We start from the raw sequence: 17,245 nt of genomic DNA on the forward strand, positions 1-17,245 counted from the left end.
TTACTATAGTAGTACTGTAGAGGAGCTTTTCTCCCCGGGCCTCCACTGAAAATGGACATGTATCCAGTTGGACTAGCCCGGTTAACAAATGTAAAATAAATAAATAAATAAATAAATAAATATCTATATCACTGGGGGATTCAGTGATGACCTGCAACTTGCAGTCATTGGCAGACTTTGTAATCCACAGCCCTTCCACATTAGCCTTAACTTCATAGAAGTATATTCCAAACAGGAGTGGTCCTAGCACTGAGCCCTGTGGCATACCACTAGTAACTGGCCTCTTGCTGGATCTGGATTCACCCACTTTTACCACGTGTTCTGTCTATGAGCCAATTGGTTATCTGTCTGGTGTGGTACGAATGTATTGCTTTATGCTCAGTTTGGTGAGTTTATTTATAATGCTTGAGTGGGGAACTGTGTCAAATGCCTTGGCCAGGTCGAGGAAGGCAGTATGTACTGTTTTACTCTCATCCATGGCCTTAGTCACTTTCTCAAAAAAATCAGTCAGATCCAATAGGCACGATCTACCCTGTACAAAGCCGAACTGGGTTGGGTCCTGTGTTTGGAAGTTTATTATGTCATTATTTATCTGGTCCAGGATTATTCTTTTCATGGCCTTACATATAAGACCAGTGAAACTTACAGATCTATAATGTCCCAGGTGAGTAGATAGTCCCCCTTTATATAAAGGGATGACTGTTGCTGTCCTCTGTTCTATCGAGACAAAGCCATTCCTGAGGTTGTGGTTAAACAGAGATCCTAATGGGACTGATAAGTCCTGATTTAAGCTGTTTAAGAGGCAACCTAATATATCATCCATTGAAGACATGTTTTAAGGTTTTGAGAGAGCAGTAGCAACCTGTTCTTTGTGATAATTGGCGATGTAGTGGTGTACGGTATTTCTTGAGGAAGAACTGGGGGCAATGGGGAGGTAAAATTTGAGCTGAATTTGGCAGCCAGCAGATTTGCTATATCTTCTGGCTGAGTATAGGTGATGCCATCTACAACTATTTATTTATTTATTTATTATTTATTTCAGTTTGAGGACAGGGGAAGTCTACTGGGCTGAGAAGAGCCCATTTTCAGTTGAGACCCGGGGAGAAAGAGCTCCAAAAACATACTACAAACATACATGATGAAGTATAGACATCATTATCAGGGAACAAAAATATAGCATGGTGCGTATAGACAAAGGACATTGTAAATTAAGCATACAAATACACAAAGCAGTAGTATATTCAACAGTATGAGTAAAATACAGATATGAGAAATTTTATAAAAGATTTATAAAAAGAACATTGTACATTAGGCATATAAGTACACAAAGCAGTTGTGTATTCAAGATGAAAGTGTTTTTTTTTTACACAGAAATTGGTTTCATATTATGGAATAGGTCATCCATGGTGCAGTAGGAAAATTGTCCAGGGATGTCTTGGTGGAGACATTGAGAATGATATCTAAGTGTTGTATAGGATGCAAGATGAGATTGAGATAGGGTTTAGAGAGTAAAGACTAAGTAGGAGCGTGACATGGGCATACCCATTTGGAAGACAGATGGGAGAACAACTGAGATTTGAAATTGTTATAATTAGATATATTGTGAAGGGGGGGGCGGTCCACTGTTTAGCTATGGAGCAGGATAGTAGCAGTTGGCCAGGAGGATGAGAGGGTTTGCAGATTTGTAGGAGATTTTGGTTTTCAGATCTGAGTGAGTGGTTAGGTATGTAGGGGCTTAAGGCTGTAGAGAGAGAGGGGCAGTTTGAGGGTTTGAAGATGAGCTTGTGGGCAGAGGTAAGCTGCAGGAATTTCAGATAGTTGGGAAGTTTGAGCCATTGTATGGCACAGAGGGAATGGCAATGGTGGAAAGAGTTTTTTGAATTTGTTGCTAATTTGGAAACTTTGTGGTAACAGGACTCAAGTTTGGATTGTAGGCTATGCTGGAGCTTGGTAAACAGAGGACTGCCATACATAAGAGTGAGAGAAAGTAGGAGAAGGCTAGGATTTGTCTGGTGGAGGGGCTGAGGTAGCTGTTGTGTCTGTAAAGGAGACCTACTTTTTGATGGGTTTTTCAAATGGAGGAGAGGATGTGGGTATTAAATGTTAGATTTTCATCAATGGAGATGCTGTGCAGTTTGGTAATGGGAAACATTTCAAGGGAGTTGTTATTCTGGCTGAGTATGGAGAATGAGTTTTTGTTGATAGTGGAGTTTCTAGGAGTGAAGATCATCAGTTTAGTTTTGTTAGTGTTTAGGGGTGTGTGATTGGTTTGCATCCAGGCTTCTGTTTTAGAGAAGGCTGATTGGGTTTTTGATAGGCGTTTAGAGGGGGGAGTACGCTGAGCAGATGATAGTGGTGTCATCTGCGTACTGGATGAGTGAGGATTTGGGAATAGAGTGGTAGAAGTTATTGATAAATATGTTGAAGAGTAGATGGCCTAGAACAGAATCTTGGGGCCTGCCAGTGGGTATAGGCAGGAAGGGAGAGGTTGATGATTTCCATTGGACAGCTTGTTGACGATCGGAGAGGTACCTGGAGAACCAGGCTATGGTGGTTGGACAGAGATGGCAGGAGGAGAATTGGGATAGGAGTAAGGGGTGGGAGACGGCGTCAAAAGCCTTTGAAAGATCTAGAAAAAGTGTTGATACAAATTTACCAGAGTTGCATGCTTGGTTAATGGTTTCCAGAAAGGAATGGAGGGCAGCCATGGTACTGTGGCCAGGGCAGAAGCCATGTTGAGTAGGGGTGAGGAGATTGCTGCGGGTTAGGTATGGCATCAGTTGTGAATGGATAGCTTTTTCTAGTATTTTAGAAAGTGGAGAAAGGATGGCAATAGGTATGAAATTGGTGGTGTCCATGTTTTTGCCTCCTTTGTGGAGTGGGATGTTGTAAGTGTGGCACCAGACAGATGGGACATAAGATTCTTGAATGGATCTGTTTATAAGAATAGAAATGGGAAAGGCTATGCTGTCTGCTGATAGTTTGAGGAAGGTTGGTGGTAGATTATCAGGTGTGTTACAACATGGTTTGAGCTGGAGGAGAAGTCTTTTTATTGTGCTAATGGGATGGGTTTTAGGCTGAAAAGGGAGGATGGAGGTAAATGATCAGGAGGATGGAGGGCAGGTGGGGATGGGATTTGAGGGGGGATTGTGGGAAAGAGGAAGATAGTTTTGTAATGCAGTCTATAAAAATTAGTTGAATTGGGTGGCTGTTTCAAGATCAGTGAGGCTGGGGTTTGGACAGGGGTTATCTTTATTACCAGGATGGATGATAGAGGAGATGGAGTCCCAAATTTTTTTAGGATTACATGAGTGCAAGGAATGAAGTTTGGAGTAGTATGCTTTGCGGTCTTTTGTTATTAGCTTTTTATGGAGTTGCTTAAATTCTCGGAGGGAGTTTGTTGTTTTGTTTTTCTGATATTGTTTCCATTTTTTGTCTCTTTGTTGCATTGTTAGTTTTCTTTCTTTTAAGAGCCAGGGGTAGGGATTGGTTTTGATGCAACTAATTCCGCATGTTGTTAAGTATTGCCCTTACAATTGCAGACATAACTGAAAAATGCCTTATGGTTATCCTTAGCTTTGGAGCCTATTTTTATCTCAAAGTCTACTTCCAGATATTTGAGTAGTTTAGTGATTCGCTTGTTTAGACTAATGAGGGGTATGTTGCTCTGTTGTGCAGATTCCTTCTTACTTCTCAACAGAATTTTCTTTCTTTTGTTGTAAAACCTATTAATACAAGGAGTCCACCAGAGTGGCTTGTTTTTGCAGTTTGACCTAGGCTTATTTCAATCTGGTACTGTCATTTCTATGCATTTGGTTATATGGTTGTACAGGGCTTTTGTGTATGCCTCTGCATATGTTTGTGTTTTCTGGATTTGGAGGAATTTGTAAACTCACTATGTCATCCCTTAATAAGGTGTAATTACCTTAGGGAAGTTCTTACAGTTTTGGGGTTAGGTGGGGAGACTAGTTTTACCTTTATTTCAAGGGAGACCACTTTGTGATCTGATCTTACCAGTAAAGACATCTCATTGGGGGGGAGGGTTGCAATGCTCTCCCATGTTTGTGAGTAGCAGATCTAGGATGTTTGTTCCTCTAGTGGGATTGCAGACCAGCTGCTTCAGGGCATGTGAATTTAAAAAGTTAAGAAATCTTTGGGCCTGCATGTTAAATGTTGTGTATGCCTTCCAATTAATGGAGGGGTAGTTAAAATTGCCCACGAGCATGCTACTGGGCTGGATGGTGAGTGATTCTTGTCACTTCAGATAAAATGTATGAGTTTACTGGTTCATGATGGGAACCTGTAGCAGCAAAAATATGGTAATGTATTTCTCTCATGGTTAGTTGTTCATGGAGTGGTTCAAGCATGTCATATTGTTTGACCAGCTTTGACGTGTGCTTCTCTTTTATGTAGATATATACACCTCCGCCTTTTGCTCTTTCATGTTCAGTGAGTGGCCAGAATGTATGAAAGGCACTATAGGCATGCACTGACAGAGTGCTTTCTGACGGTTTGAACTATGTTTCACTAACTGCAGAAATGTCAGCCTTCACCAGAGTATGGAGAGCTTCTAGGGAGTGCAGTTTCTTGTTGAGATTCCTAGCATTGAGCAGTAACACCTTTAGTTTGTCCTGAGTAGCTTATGTTATGTTGAAAGGTTTGTCTGTTTGGCAGTGCTAAAAAGATACAATAGGACTGGATAATATTTTGGCCAATATCCGAAAGCATAAAGGTGACAAGTGAAGACCATCCCTAACAAAGCATTGTGGCCTGTCAACCATGTCCACCTAGGCTAACAAGTATTGGACCCCTTTGGAATGACACCAGTAGTTAAGCCAATTGTTAAAGTCAATCATTTTCTGCTGGCATTGTGGCATCATCCTTGGAGATGGTAAAATACTGCTCAGTGCTAGGCTCATACCTGCAGGTATTGTGGCATCATCCTTGGAGATGGTAAAATGCTGCTCAGTGCTAGGCTCGTACCTGCTGGTATTGTGGGATCATCCTTGGATATGGTAGGATGCTACTCAATGCTAGGCTCATACCTGCTGGTATTGTGGGATCAACCTTGGAGATGGTATAATGCTGCTCAGTGCTAGGCTCATACCTGCTGGTATTGTGGCATCATCCTTGGATATGGTAGGATGCTACTCAATGCTAGGCTCATACCTGCTGGTATTGTGGGATCATCCTTGGAGATGGTAGAATGCTGCTCAATGCTAGGCTCATACCTGCTGGTATTGTGGGATCATCCTTGGAGATGGTAGAATGCTGCTCAGTGCTAGGCTCATACCTGCTGGTATTGTGGCATCATCCTTGGAGATGGTAGAATGCTGCTCAGTGCTAGGCTCGTAACTGCTGGTATTGTGGAATCATCCTTGGAGATGGTAAAATGCTGCTCAATGCTAGTCTCACACCTGCCTGTGACACATATTCTGAGAGCTCAGTCATGTCTCTGTACATTTAGTTCAAAGAGGTATGTTTCAGGTCATTCATGCCCACATCACCCCAGGGATCACGTCAGTCACCCTGCTAGACAGTGGTCCAGGGAAGTAAATACTGTAGGAAGAAATAGCCAGGGAATTGTTATGACTAGGCTTGTATAGGCTGTAGGGCTGATAGCCTAGTAACAACCTATGAACCTATAATGATGTATGACTGAGTCATACTGGCGCTTAGGGGTAAGTGACTTGAGTGCTTGCATGATGTGGCAGATCCAGGTCCCTGACAAGCAACTAACTGTAACCTTATCCTTATCCAGCCTGGTAAGAGGAACATCAGTGTGTCTCACTATGGAGTCTCCTATGACTAGAATATTGGGTTGTGGAGTTTTTCACCTTATGGGCTTGGTAGTTGATACACAATGAGATTTGGCTTTATGTGTTGTGATGAGAATTGCCTTGTTTGTTTGCATGAAGAGTTTCGAGTTTCTGAGGACTGCACATGAGAAGCCTTTGAGGTTTAGGTAAGTTACATGTGATCGTCTCTGCATATGTGGGTCTATGTGTGTGGGCCTTTGTGGGTGTGGTGAGTGATGTGTGTGAGTCGCTGATAACCTATTTTCTGCTTTTTGTTTCTGATTGTGAGAGTTAGCCTCCAGTGTCAATGTGTAACTACATTTGTCACATACTGTGGACCTGTACCGATTGGCTAGACAGAGGGACCGAGCTAGGAAAGATGTGTAGCAGGTAAAGGTGATAAAGGATAATGAGGTAAACACTCACAAGTGAGGACAGTGTGTCGAGCAGATGGAAAGAGTACTTTGAGGGGCTGATGAATGAAGAGAATGAGAGGGAGAGAAGGTTTGATGATGTGTGGATAATGAATCATGAAGTGCAATGGATTAGCAAGGAGAAAGTAAGGACAGCTATAAAGAGGATGAAGGATGGAAAGGCTGTTGGTCCAGATGACATACCTGTGGAAGCATGGAGGTGTTTAGGTGAAATGGCAGATGAGTTTCTAACCAGACTGTTTAATGAAATCTTGGAAAGTGAGAGGATGCCTGAGGAATGGAGAAAAAGTGTTTTGGTACCGATTTTTAAGAATAAGGGTGATGTGCAGAGCTGTAGTAACTACAGAGGGATTAAATAAATCATGAAGTTATGGGAAAGAGTAGTGGAAGCTAGGTTAAGAAGGGACATGATGATTAGTGATCAGCAGTATGGTTTCATGCCGGGAAAGAGCACTACAGATGCGATGTTTGCTCTGAGAGTGTTGATGGAGAAGTACAGAGAAGGTCAGAAGGAGTTGCACTGTGTTTTTGTAGACTTAGAGAAAGCATATGACAGGGTGCCTAGAGAGGAGTTGTGGTATTGTATGAGGAAGACGGGACTGTCAGAGACGTGTGTAAGAGTGGTACAGGATATGTACGAGGGTAGTGTGACAAAGGTGAGGTCTGCAGTGGGAGTTATGGATGCGTTTAAGGTGGAGGTGGGATTACATCAAGGATCAGCTCTGAGCCCTTTCTTATTTGCAATGGTGATGGACAGGTTGACAGACGAGATCAGACAGGAGTCCCCGTGGACTATGATGTTTTCAGATGACATTGTGATCTGTGGTGAGAGTGGAGAACAGGTGGAGGAGACCCAGGAGAGATGGAGATATGCTCTAGGGAGAAGAGGAATGAAGGTCAGCAAGACTAAGACAGAATATATGTGTGTGAATGAGAGGGAGGATAGAGGAATGGTGAGGATGCAAGGAGTAGAGGTGGTGAAGGTGGATGAGTTTAAATACTTGGGATCAATAGTTCAGAGTAATGGTGAGTGTGTAAGAGAGGTGAAGAAGAGATTACAGGCAGGTTGGAGTGGGTGGAGAAGAGTGTCAGGAGTGATTTGTGACAGACGAGTACCAGTAAGAGTGAAAGGGAAGGTCTACAAGAGGGTAGTGAGACCAGCTGTGTTATATGGGTTGGAGATAGTGGCATTGACAAAAAGGCAGGAGATAGAGCTGGATGTGGCAGAGTTAAAGATGTTAAGATTTGCACTGGATGTGACAAGGGTGGACAGGATTAGGAATAAGTATATTAGAGGGTCAGCCCAGGTTGGAAGGTTTGGAGACAAAGCCAGAGAGGCAAGATTACATTGGTTTGGACATGTGCTGAGAAGGGATGCTGAGTATATTGGGAAAATATGCTAAGGATGAAGCTACCAGGTAACAGGAAAAGAGGAAGGCCTAAGATGAGGTTTACGGATGTGGTGAGAGAGGACATGCAGGTGGTTGGTGTGACAGAGCAAGATGCAGAGGACAGGAAGACATGGAAACAGATGATCTGCTGTGGCAACCCCTAATGGGAACAGCCAAAAGAAGATGATGATGATGACTGTATTTGTTTGTTTGAGAATTAAGTGATTGGTCAGTGTACATAAGGCCATTGCTACATTGTCTCAGGATGTCCATGTCCACCAAGCTGGATGCAGAGATAGCAGGAAAGTGCCTATTCATGGTTGTAGGTCCTAATGTGTACTTGAAAAGATAGGAGAGGATGGTGTTTGTAATTAGATGAGGGAAGGGTACTTACTTGGTGTAATCTGCAGCTAACCTAACAAACAATGCTGCCCAACACCCAAACCAGATGTTCTCTGAGCAGCAACAGTCCTGGGTGCTATAATAAGGTAAGGTAGGCCTAAATAGTCCTAACTAAATGTATAAATGCTGCTCAACACCTATTGCCACTAGATGAATAATCCCAGTCCTCCTAATGTAAAAAAACAGGAAAAGAGTGTGCAGAGTGAAATGCTACCACAAATAAACTTAAACTTAAGGAAAGGCAATAAGTAATGCAAAATAACAGCAGTGTATTTTAAACAGCTTATAAAAATGTGACTTCGGTAAAAGTTCTTGTCTTTGTAGAACTGAGCCAAAAGCCACTAAACTGTGCATGATTTATAAAGGCACTAAAAACAAGGTAAACTGATTTATTAGCCTTCCAGCCAATACAACAACTGTATGCAGGAATCTCTAGTATGTTTCCCAAACCTGTACACACCAGGCTACTACCCACTGCCACTAAATGGAGAATCCTCTGCCCTCTTGATGTAAAAATGCAGAAAAGAGCTCGATAGAGTGTAAAAATATACTACTTTATCCAGCTAGCTAAATAATGAATTCAGACCAAGTAATTCAATATAACAGACTTTGAGAGGCACAATCCACATATTTTTCTCAAAATAATAAGCATGAAGAAAGGCAAATAAATAATTCAAAATATCAACAGCAGTCTGGAAAGGGAGGAGCTTATAAAAGTCAATTTCAGTAAGGGTGGGCAGGTTAAAAATCACCAAGTTTAAAAAAACGATCAAGAAATGGGAGGGTGGGTTGGAAAAATAACCAGCAGGGAATCACCAACAGTGGTTATAGTTTTTGCAGGCCTTGAGTCTTATAAAAAAAGATAAGGCCACAGACATACTTAAGATACATCACTTAAGATACAAATTAACCAATGGAAAAAAACATATAAAAAGTCCTGCTAGCACCCCTCTGATAGTCACTTTCTCTGTGTAAAGTCCAGTCACCAGGCATCCTCTTCCTTGCAAGTAATACCATTCCCACATGAACTCTACAATGTTTAGGGACTACTCCAAAAAATCTGTTACTGTGTCATCATAACCTAATTAAATTTGGACATGCAGGATCCCCCCCCCCCACACTGATCAATCCCCTGGCCATAGCTGCAGTGCATACCTTTGATATCTGCTCCCATCTGATCAGTTGTATAGAGGCAGGTAGAATAACGCCTTATTATGGATATCTGACATATCAGTGTGTATGTATGTATATATATATATATATATATATATATATATATATATATATATATATATGGATCTACTTAATTTGCCCTAACTTCCGATTGCCCGACCCCATTTGACCGAAATTTTATATGACCGACACTTCATTTGATCGACAAGTATTATTGGCAAGTAAATGGGATATGCCCCCTTCCCCACTGTAGTGCAACCTGGAGTTAGAATATATAGTTAGGGGGATGTGGGGGGCACAGCCCCCCCAATGGGGGGTGTGGGGGCAAAGCCCCCCACTTACTTTTGTTTTACTAAGCAATATTAAAGCAAAACTAAACAATATAATATGAAATAATATGTGCCCCCCCACACCCCCCCTAACTATATATTCTAACTCCAGGGTCGCACTACAGTGGGGAAGGGGGCATATCCCATTTACTTTTCAATAATACTTGTCGGGCAAATGAAGTGTCGGTCAAATGAAATTTCGGTCATTTGGTGTCGGGCAAATGGGTGTTGGGCAATCGGAACTTAGGGCAAATGAAGTAGACCCATATATACATACACACACACACACACACACACACACACACACACACACACATATATATATATATATATTCATCATAGCAATGAAACCACCATAAAACACATTTTAGAACCAAAGTTGTGTTATAACTACAACTACAACTTAAGCAGTAAATAAAGAAATTTAAAAAGCAGTGACACTAGTGTAATTAATAGCTCTTGGCAAATTGTCTCAGCAGTATAAAAGGTAGACCCAGACTCGTTATGGTTGTGTGATGCGTTTCTTTTGTCTTTGTCACCTTTCAGTCACTTGATATATCAGTATCAGTCTCTTGAAATGTGTGTAGAGATTTTCTTCCACTGCATGAAAATATGAGCAGTTAATGTGCGAGTTAGAATGTGCAAACAAATAAGCATTACTACCCTCAATTTGTATTCATCTTTACATATGTCTAAAGCACAGAATTTTGTATTATCCAATGGTGGAATAAAAAAGATCCGATAGCCCTGGATGCAGCAAAGTGCATTTTACTCCATACCTGCATACTTTGAGGTTATACCCATAATATGTGAAAGAAATCGGTTCTGTTCTTGTAACACTTGTCATTTCCTCATCCGTTTTTTTTTTTTTTTGCCAAAGTAACAGGAAACAGCTGCCAAAACATGTAACTTCTTAAAAGTGATGAGGACTACAGCCAGAGAAGAATATATTGCCAGCCCCAAAACATGTGCTTTGTTCCATCCGCTCTATTGATTTGTCCTTCTTAAGACAATTATCTTTAAAAACATTGGCACCCAAAGTTTCTCTGGCTTTATAAATGAGAGAAAGAGTGCGTATCCTGTAAAGGTGGCATTTGTTTACATATCTTTTAAGACACTAAAACTAGATCAGGCTACTGTTTATATTGTTTGGCAGCACTATCATTAAAAAGTAAATGTGTTACAGTACGGCAAGGCATAAAAACCATTCCAAATGTGATGCTGAATCCAGAGGGTATTTCCCAATTCATATAACTCATTATCACAGATTCTATCTCATATATATATATATATATATATATATATATATATATATATATATATATATATATATATATATATATATATATATATATATACATACATATATATATATATATATATATATATATATATATATATATACATACCTATATCCTTGGCACCAGATAGCTATTTAATAAGTATTTGTTCATGACCTCCAGGATCTGACATTCTGCTGTTTTGTCATGCCCATTACTAGCAAATAATGTATAAAAACATTTTAAACTTGGAAGTCTTAATTTAAAAGGGTTGTCTCAGGGTTTTACATTCACTTCTCTTGCTTTTAAAGTCATTTGTCTTGGGAGTTATGTTGTCAGTAATTAGGGAACTAAATGAGGGTCTAGTCTTTATACCTATATATTGATAGTTACAATCCTACTTTTCAAATAAACAAATTGTATAAGGAGATGAAAATATCCCTTGCCATCTATAAGAAATTCTCCTCATTCACAATAAAAGGGATTTAAAACAGGTTAGCTAAAGCCTTAGGTGCTCCATTAAAAAGTGCAAGGCTACATTCAAACTCAAAAACTGACACCACCATCAAAGGCAACCATAAAGCCTTCTTTAATTATGTAAGGATACTTTGATGCAGTGCTCAATGCTAATTCAGGCTATTGTCTAATGGGACCACCTATTCTAATACTGAGGCTGTAGCCAACATCCTAACTGATAAACAGAGCTTCAATTCACCCTGCCTACTCTCCCCATCAGTCCTGTCCTTTGCCAAAAAACTCTATGTGACCACCAAAATCTCCTTTGGTCCTATCTACACTATCAAGAACTAAGCATGTTTCCATGGATCTAGAAATAAGCATATATATCTGAGAAGCAAGACTTCCACTGGTCATAGCATATTCATGGGTAAATACTAGGCTACCAGTCTGCAGACTATTACAAGCCTCGCCAATAAACACAGGACAGAATCAAACCCTGTACTTTGTATCTGTGAGGTTAAGACCTTAACCATTATGCCACCCTTACCCAATAACTTCATTCATTGTTTTCTGTATAACGTCAATACATTCATATAATGTTGCCCTAAGTACACCCCTCCTTAAAAATTACACTGTCATCAGAGATTAGGCACCTTCTTCAACAAAGAGATGTCCTTTGAACGCCATATTTCAATCATTGTTAGGAAGTTATTCCACCTGTCAAAGTTAATTTTTAAAAATATTTTCTTTATGCATAAACAAATCATAATCCCTCTCTATACATTCCTTATCAAACCTATCACTGAATGTAGTAACCCCTTACCCATGTACTTTTCCAAGTACCTTACCAAATAGAAAAGCCCCAAATATTCCTAATGAAAAAATATAGAGTTAAGCTCCCTAAACAACCCAGGTAAATTAAAAACTCTCTTTGTACATTTCATCTGCTGCAAGGTTTTTCATGATGATTTGTGTCTAGCTTTCCGTGCGATGAAGCACCATGCTCTACTTGACCTGGTTCACCAGCACATCACAAACATTCACACCAAAGACCTTAACCTTCATCATCGCATAAATATGACCCATTGGCATAACAGACTTCTAATCCAGTGTTCCCTTACTTATGGAGCAGGCCCCCCAAGGAACACATTAGTTACCTTTAAGAACTGTCTCGATAACTGGATGGATATTCAAATATTCACCCTTGTGATATCTAGTGTAGTTTACCTTGATTGGGAGAGATAATACTTCTTAAGTATATTGGGCTTACCCTGACTAGCACTATGACTTTTAATGATCTTATGGACCTCGTGCCTGGTATGTACCCTTGATCTTATAATATTATTTTGCTTTGCAACATACAAGGAAAACAGCTGGTACATTGGATTATGTACCAAACAAAAGTGAAATTATCAGTGACAAGTTTAATCTTATGTTATTGTTAATGTACATAACCATTTCTCTAGATTTTACAGTATCAATAACATTTCTACATGCACAGGGTGACTTCATATATTTTTTTACTTACCAGGCTAACTATAGAATTTTTATGTTAAGAATTTAAAACAAGTAATTACCAGGTTGAAACTAATCAATGGTATCTTTAGAAGAAACTATATAAAATCTTCTTTCAACTCGTACTATCAAGATAGAACGCCAAGCTGCCTAATCAGAAAGTTCTTTGAATTTAGATTTGGTTCCATTTCTGTTTATTTTATCAGGTTATCGCCAGTGTCATGGCCCACAGTTAGCAACCTAAAAAAATGACATTTGAGAGAGAGAAAATATTTAAACTGAATTAAATTCCTAGTCATAGCTATGGAAGGTAGTGATTGTGGAAAGTAAGAAAGACTCATCTCTCATATTGCTGTGTAGTAATAGGTGATAAAAAACCTTTATTTCAATGTTTTACTAAATCTTTATGGATAATACATTTTTTTTTTCTTGGCATCTTTCAGCAATTGATCTTGTAAGTAGGATAGACTGTTACCAGATGTGGAGATGCCTTTCAGTGTACCGTAATTTAAATCAGTACATATCATGTTGGATTTCTATGATTGCTGTAGCTCTCTATCATCTCGGCAGGACCAAACTTCGTGGTTCTGAAAGTAAGAAAAATAAATTGTTAATGAAACTAAATACTGTAAATTTTGAAATTCACTGCTTCCTCATCAAAAAGTTGGTACCTTCCCCACAAACAACCCTGTTACTTCTCTGTACTAACTTTGAGCTCACTGCATTTTGGATTGTAGTAGAGAAAACAGGAATGAGGAACTCCACGATGGTATAGCAGATAAAACACTTCTTTATTATAACAAAAAAACAGGAATGATGAGCGCTTTCTCGTACACAATGTACGCTTCTTCAGATCTAAATTAAGTAAGACATGATAGTTCTTATATAGTGTGCTTCTAACCAATTATTCAATAATTAGGTAACCTAATTGGCTAGGTAAGGTATGTAATTAAACATTCAAAGTAGCTCTTATCATTCACCAGAAGCCAAAAATTGCACTTCCTGTTACTACAAAACAGCAGCTGCATTTTAAAAAATCTTTTATATATTTCAAATATAACCTTTAAGTAAAAACATAACAAATCATAAATACCCAACATTAGTCACATTCATGGTTGGACTAAAAAAGTCCAGAATATAAGCAGCTTAAATATAATAGACAATCAATCCACATTAGGAAGAGCATCTAAAAAATCTAAATGGCATTATATGCTCAAGCTAAAATATATATGTGAAACATAAAGTCAGGTCAAACAATTTCTTATTAAAAACTATTTGATAAATAGTAACAGTATGAGAATCCATTGATTCTCTTCGTAAAACGTCATAACGCTCACATCCGTTCATATATTGTATTTATGTGATAAAACAGAAACGCATTCAAAATGTATTGAGCAACATTTAGTATAAAAGACATTCGCTATAAGCCTCAATATATACAACCCTTAGAGGAAGTGTTTGATTCTATAAAAGCAATCTGTCAGTGGATCCAATAATCTGTACTTATTTGATGTTAAACTATTTAATAAAGGCATATTATTAAACATGGTTAAGCATATGAATTATAAGTTTATAAATAATTAACTTTCAACCCATTAAGATGCCATGTATAGAAATATAAATATGAACTATTTATATTATTCATTCATTTATTTATTATATATAACTGTCCAAAGAAATATATATATATATGTATGACTATACAAAAACAAAAAACAAAAAAATAACAAGTAAATAAGAATAATAATAATAATAAAGACCTATTATATTTACAGGGACATATATCACAATATGTATATTATTTTATTATGTTAAAGTGTATGAATAAATAACCATATCAAACTATTTAATCTATAGAATATCATATATATAGAAACCTTATGGATGTACTATAGGTTATTAATTGTTTTATTTATTTAATATTTCTTACTTAGATATAAAGAAGTAAATACTAGATTGATATCAGGTGTCCTAATTAATTATATTAAAATAGTCCAGTGTTCAACGTCTAAAGTTTCGAAGACAGAAAAATTTTTGATATTAAAACCACCCTATTGTAAAGTGCAAAAAAGGAAGGTTCAAATATACTGTCTAATTTAAACACCTATAATAACCATATACATATATAAATAAAAATTGCGTATATGACACAAAAACTAATACATAAAAATCTATTAAAAATACTTAAATATAATAAATAATGATGAGAGTTCATATTTTGTCATACAAGCAGTGTCTTATATACAGGGAGAATAGTAAAACATTGTAGCCAAAAATTTGGATTATCACTGTAATAGTGAATCCAATTAAAGGGGTTCTTAGAAAAAGTAACCATTTGGTTAAACTAGATATAAAATTCCATTCAGATATGATCACTAAACATTTTACAAAACCCCAGTAATGCATGAAGAGAAAAACAAACTATTATTTCAGACTTCTTTTCTTCAGGACTGATCTAAGACTCACATACTGATTAAGGCCTGGAGTATGATGCGCTTTAAATTTTAAGATCCATTGTAGCTCTACGTTTTCAAGATCATTGAAAGTGTCACCTTCCCTACCATTGGGATGTACCAACTGCAGTGTCCTAAAGTTAAAACTATGTTCTAAATTATTCAAGATGTGTTTACTTAAGGCGCTTTTTGGATCTTTCTTTTTAATATCATAAATATGATTGTAGATGCGCTCCTTTAGGGGCCTCGTGGTCATCCCAATGTAGAATGCATCGCAATTCAAACAATTAGCTAAATAGATCAAATTAGAGCTGATGCAAGTGGCTCTAAACCTAGGTTCAAATTTAATATTTAATTCAGGATGTGTAAATCCTATTTCTTTCGAAATGTATACACACATATTGCATCGATTACATGGAAAAGTTCCTGTTTTCTGCCTGTGACATGATTCCTCTACTAAATTTCTCTGTAACTTAGTGTCAGCTCTACTCATCTCACATTCTGATTTCTCAACGCATAATAATCTCTTAAGGTTCTTGCTATTTGTATACAGAAACCTGGGTTTTATTCCCACCATATTCTTTATCTCGCTATTAGTTAGCAATATACCCCAATTTTTACGAATAATACTTGTGATATTACTATTATCACTAGTATATCTAGTCAAAAAAGGTATAACTTCTTTTGATACCTTAGAAAAAATGTGGGTTTCGCAATATGCCTTATTAGATTTAGAGGGGGTGGGGGTACCTACTACTAATGCTTTGGCCTGTTGTATTAAGTGTTCATTGTAATTTCTCTCTATGAACATATTATTTAACTTGTCTATCTGTTTATTTCTATCTTCTTGCTTGTTACACAGTTTGTTGACCCTCAAAAATTGACCTTTAACAATGTTCAGGAATATATGTCTGGGGTGCATACTAGTAAATTCTAATAAGGTGTTCTTCCAACACGATTTCCTGTAGATGGTATGATCTAATTTTCCATATTCATTCTTGGTAATGGTTATATCTAGAAAGTCTATGTTGTGTAATGAATGTTCAAATGTAAATCTGAAAAACGAAGTCGTCTTTTCTAAGTCATCTACCATAACCAGGAACTCATGTATGGTTCCATTCCATAGAATAAGTATGTCATCTACGAATCTTTTGTATATAAGTACCTTCTTGAAATAAATGTGTTTAAACAAGTGCATGCATTCCCAGTAATATACGACAAGGTTTGCATAGCTATTTGCACAGGGGGTGCCCATGGCCACCCCCCATTGTTGCAAGTATAGCTTCTTGTCATATCTGAAAACATTGTTATTTAGTATAAGGTCCAAGATGGCATTCAACAGGATTTTCTCATTACTGTTATAACAATCATATTTAAGTAAAATACTTCTAATAGCTTCAGAACCATATCCGTTGGGAATAGATGTAAATAGGTTCTTCATATCCATAGTGATAAGAATAGTTTCTCCAGAAATACCATCTTCAAGGTTATCCAAGACCTCTAATAGCTCATAGGTATCTTTCAGAATTGAGCTTATCTCATTAATAATAGGTCTAAGTTTTTTCTCAATGAAAACAGACATTGTCTCAGTGACCCACCCTTCCCCCACTACTATAGGTCTTAAAGGTGGTGGGATTACCCCTTTGTGTATCTTAGGTAATCCTTTTATGTAGGGAATCTTGGGTTGTTCTATTAACAAATAGTTATACAATTCTTGATCTAACTGCCTGCACATCAGGAAGTCATAAAGTTCTTGGTGTACAGAGAAAATGATTTTTGTAAGATCACTGTCACAGATCTCTTTATATGTGTCTGTTTCATTCAGCATGGTGAGCATAGAAGTATTATAGGCAGTATTATCTAAAATTACCACCCCACCCCCTTTATCTGCAGGTCTAACAGAAATTCCTTTATCTTGCTGTAAAGCATAAAGAGATTCCCATTCAGCGTGAGACAAATTAGCATATAGATTGGTTCTCCTCGTGTTGTTAAAATAACTATAAAAATCACA

This window comes from Protopterus annectens, chromosome 12.part0 (genome assembly GCF_019279795.1).
Source record: "Protopterus annectens isolate FY-2018-M chromosome 12.part0, PAN1.0, whole genome shotgun sequence".
Classification (NCBI taxonomy): domain Eukaryota; kingdom Metazoa; phylum Chordata; order Ceratodontiformes; family Protopteridae; genus Protopterus; species Protopterus annectens.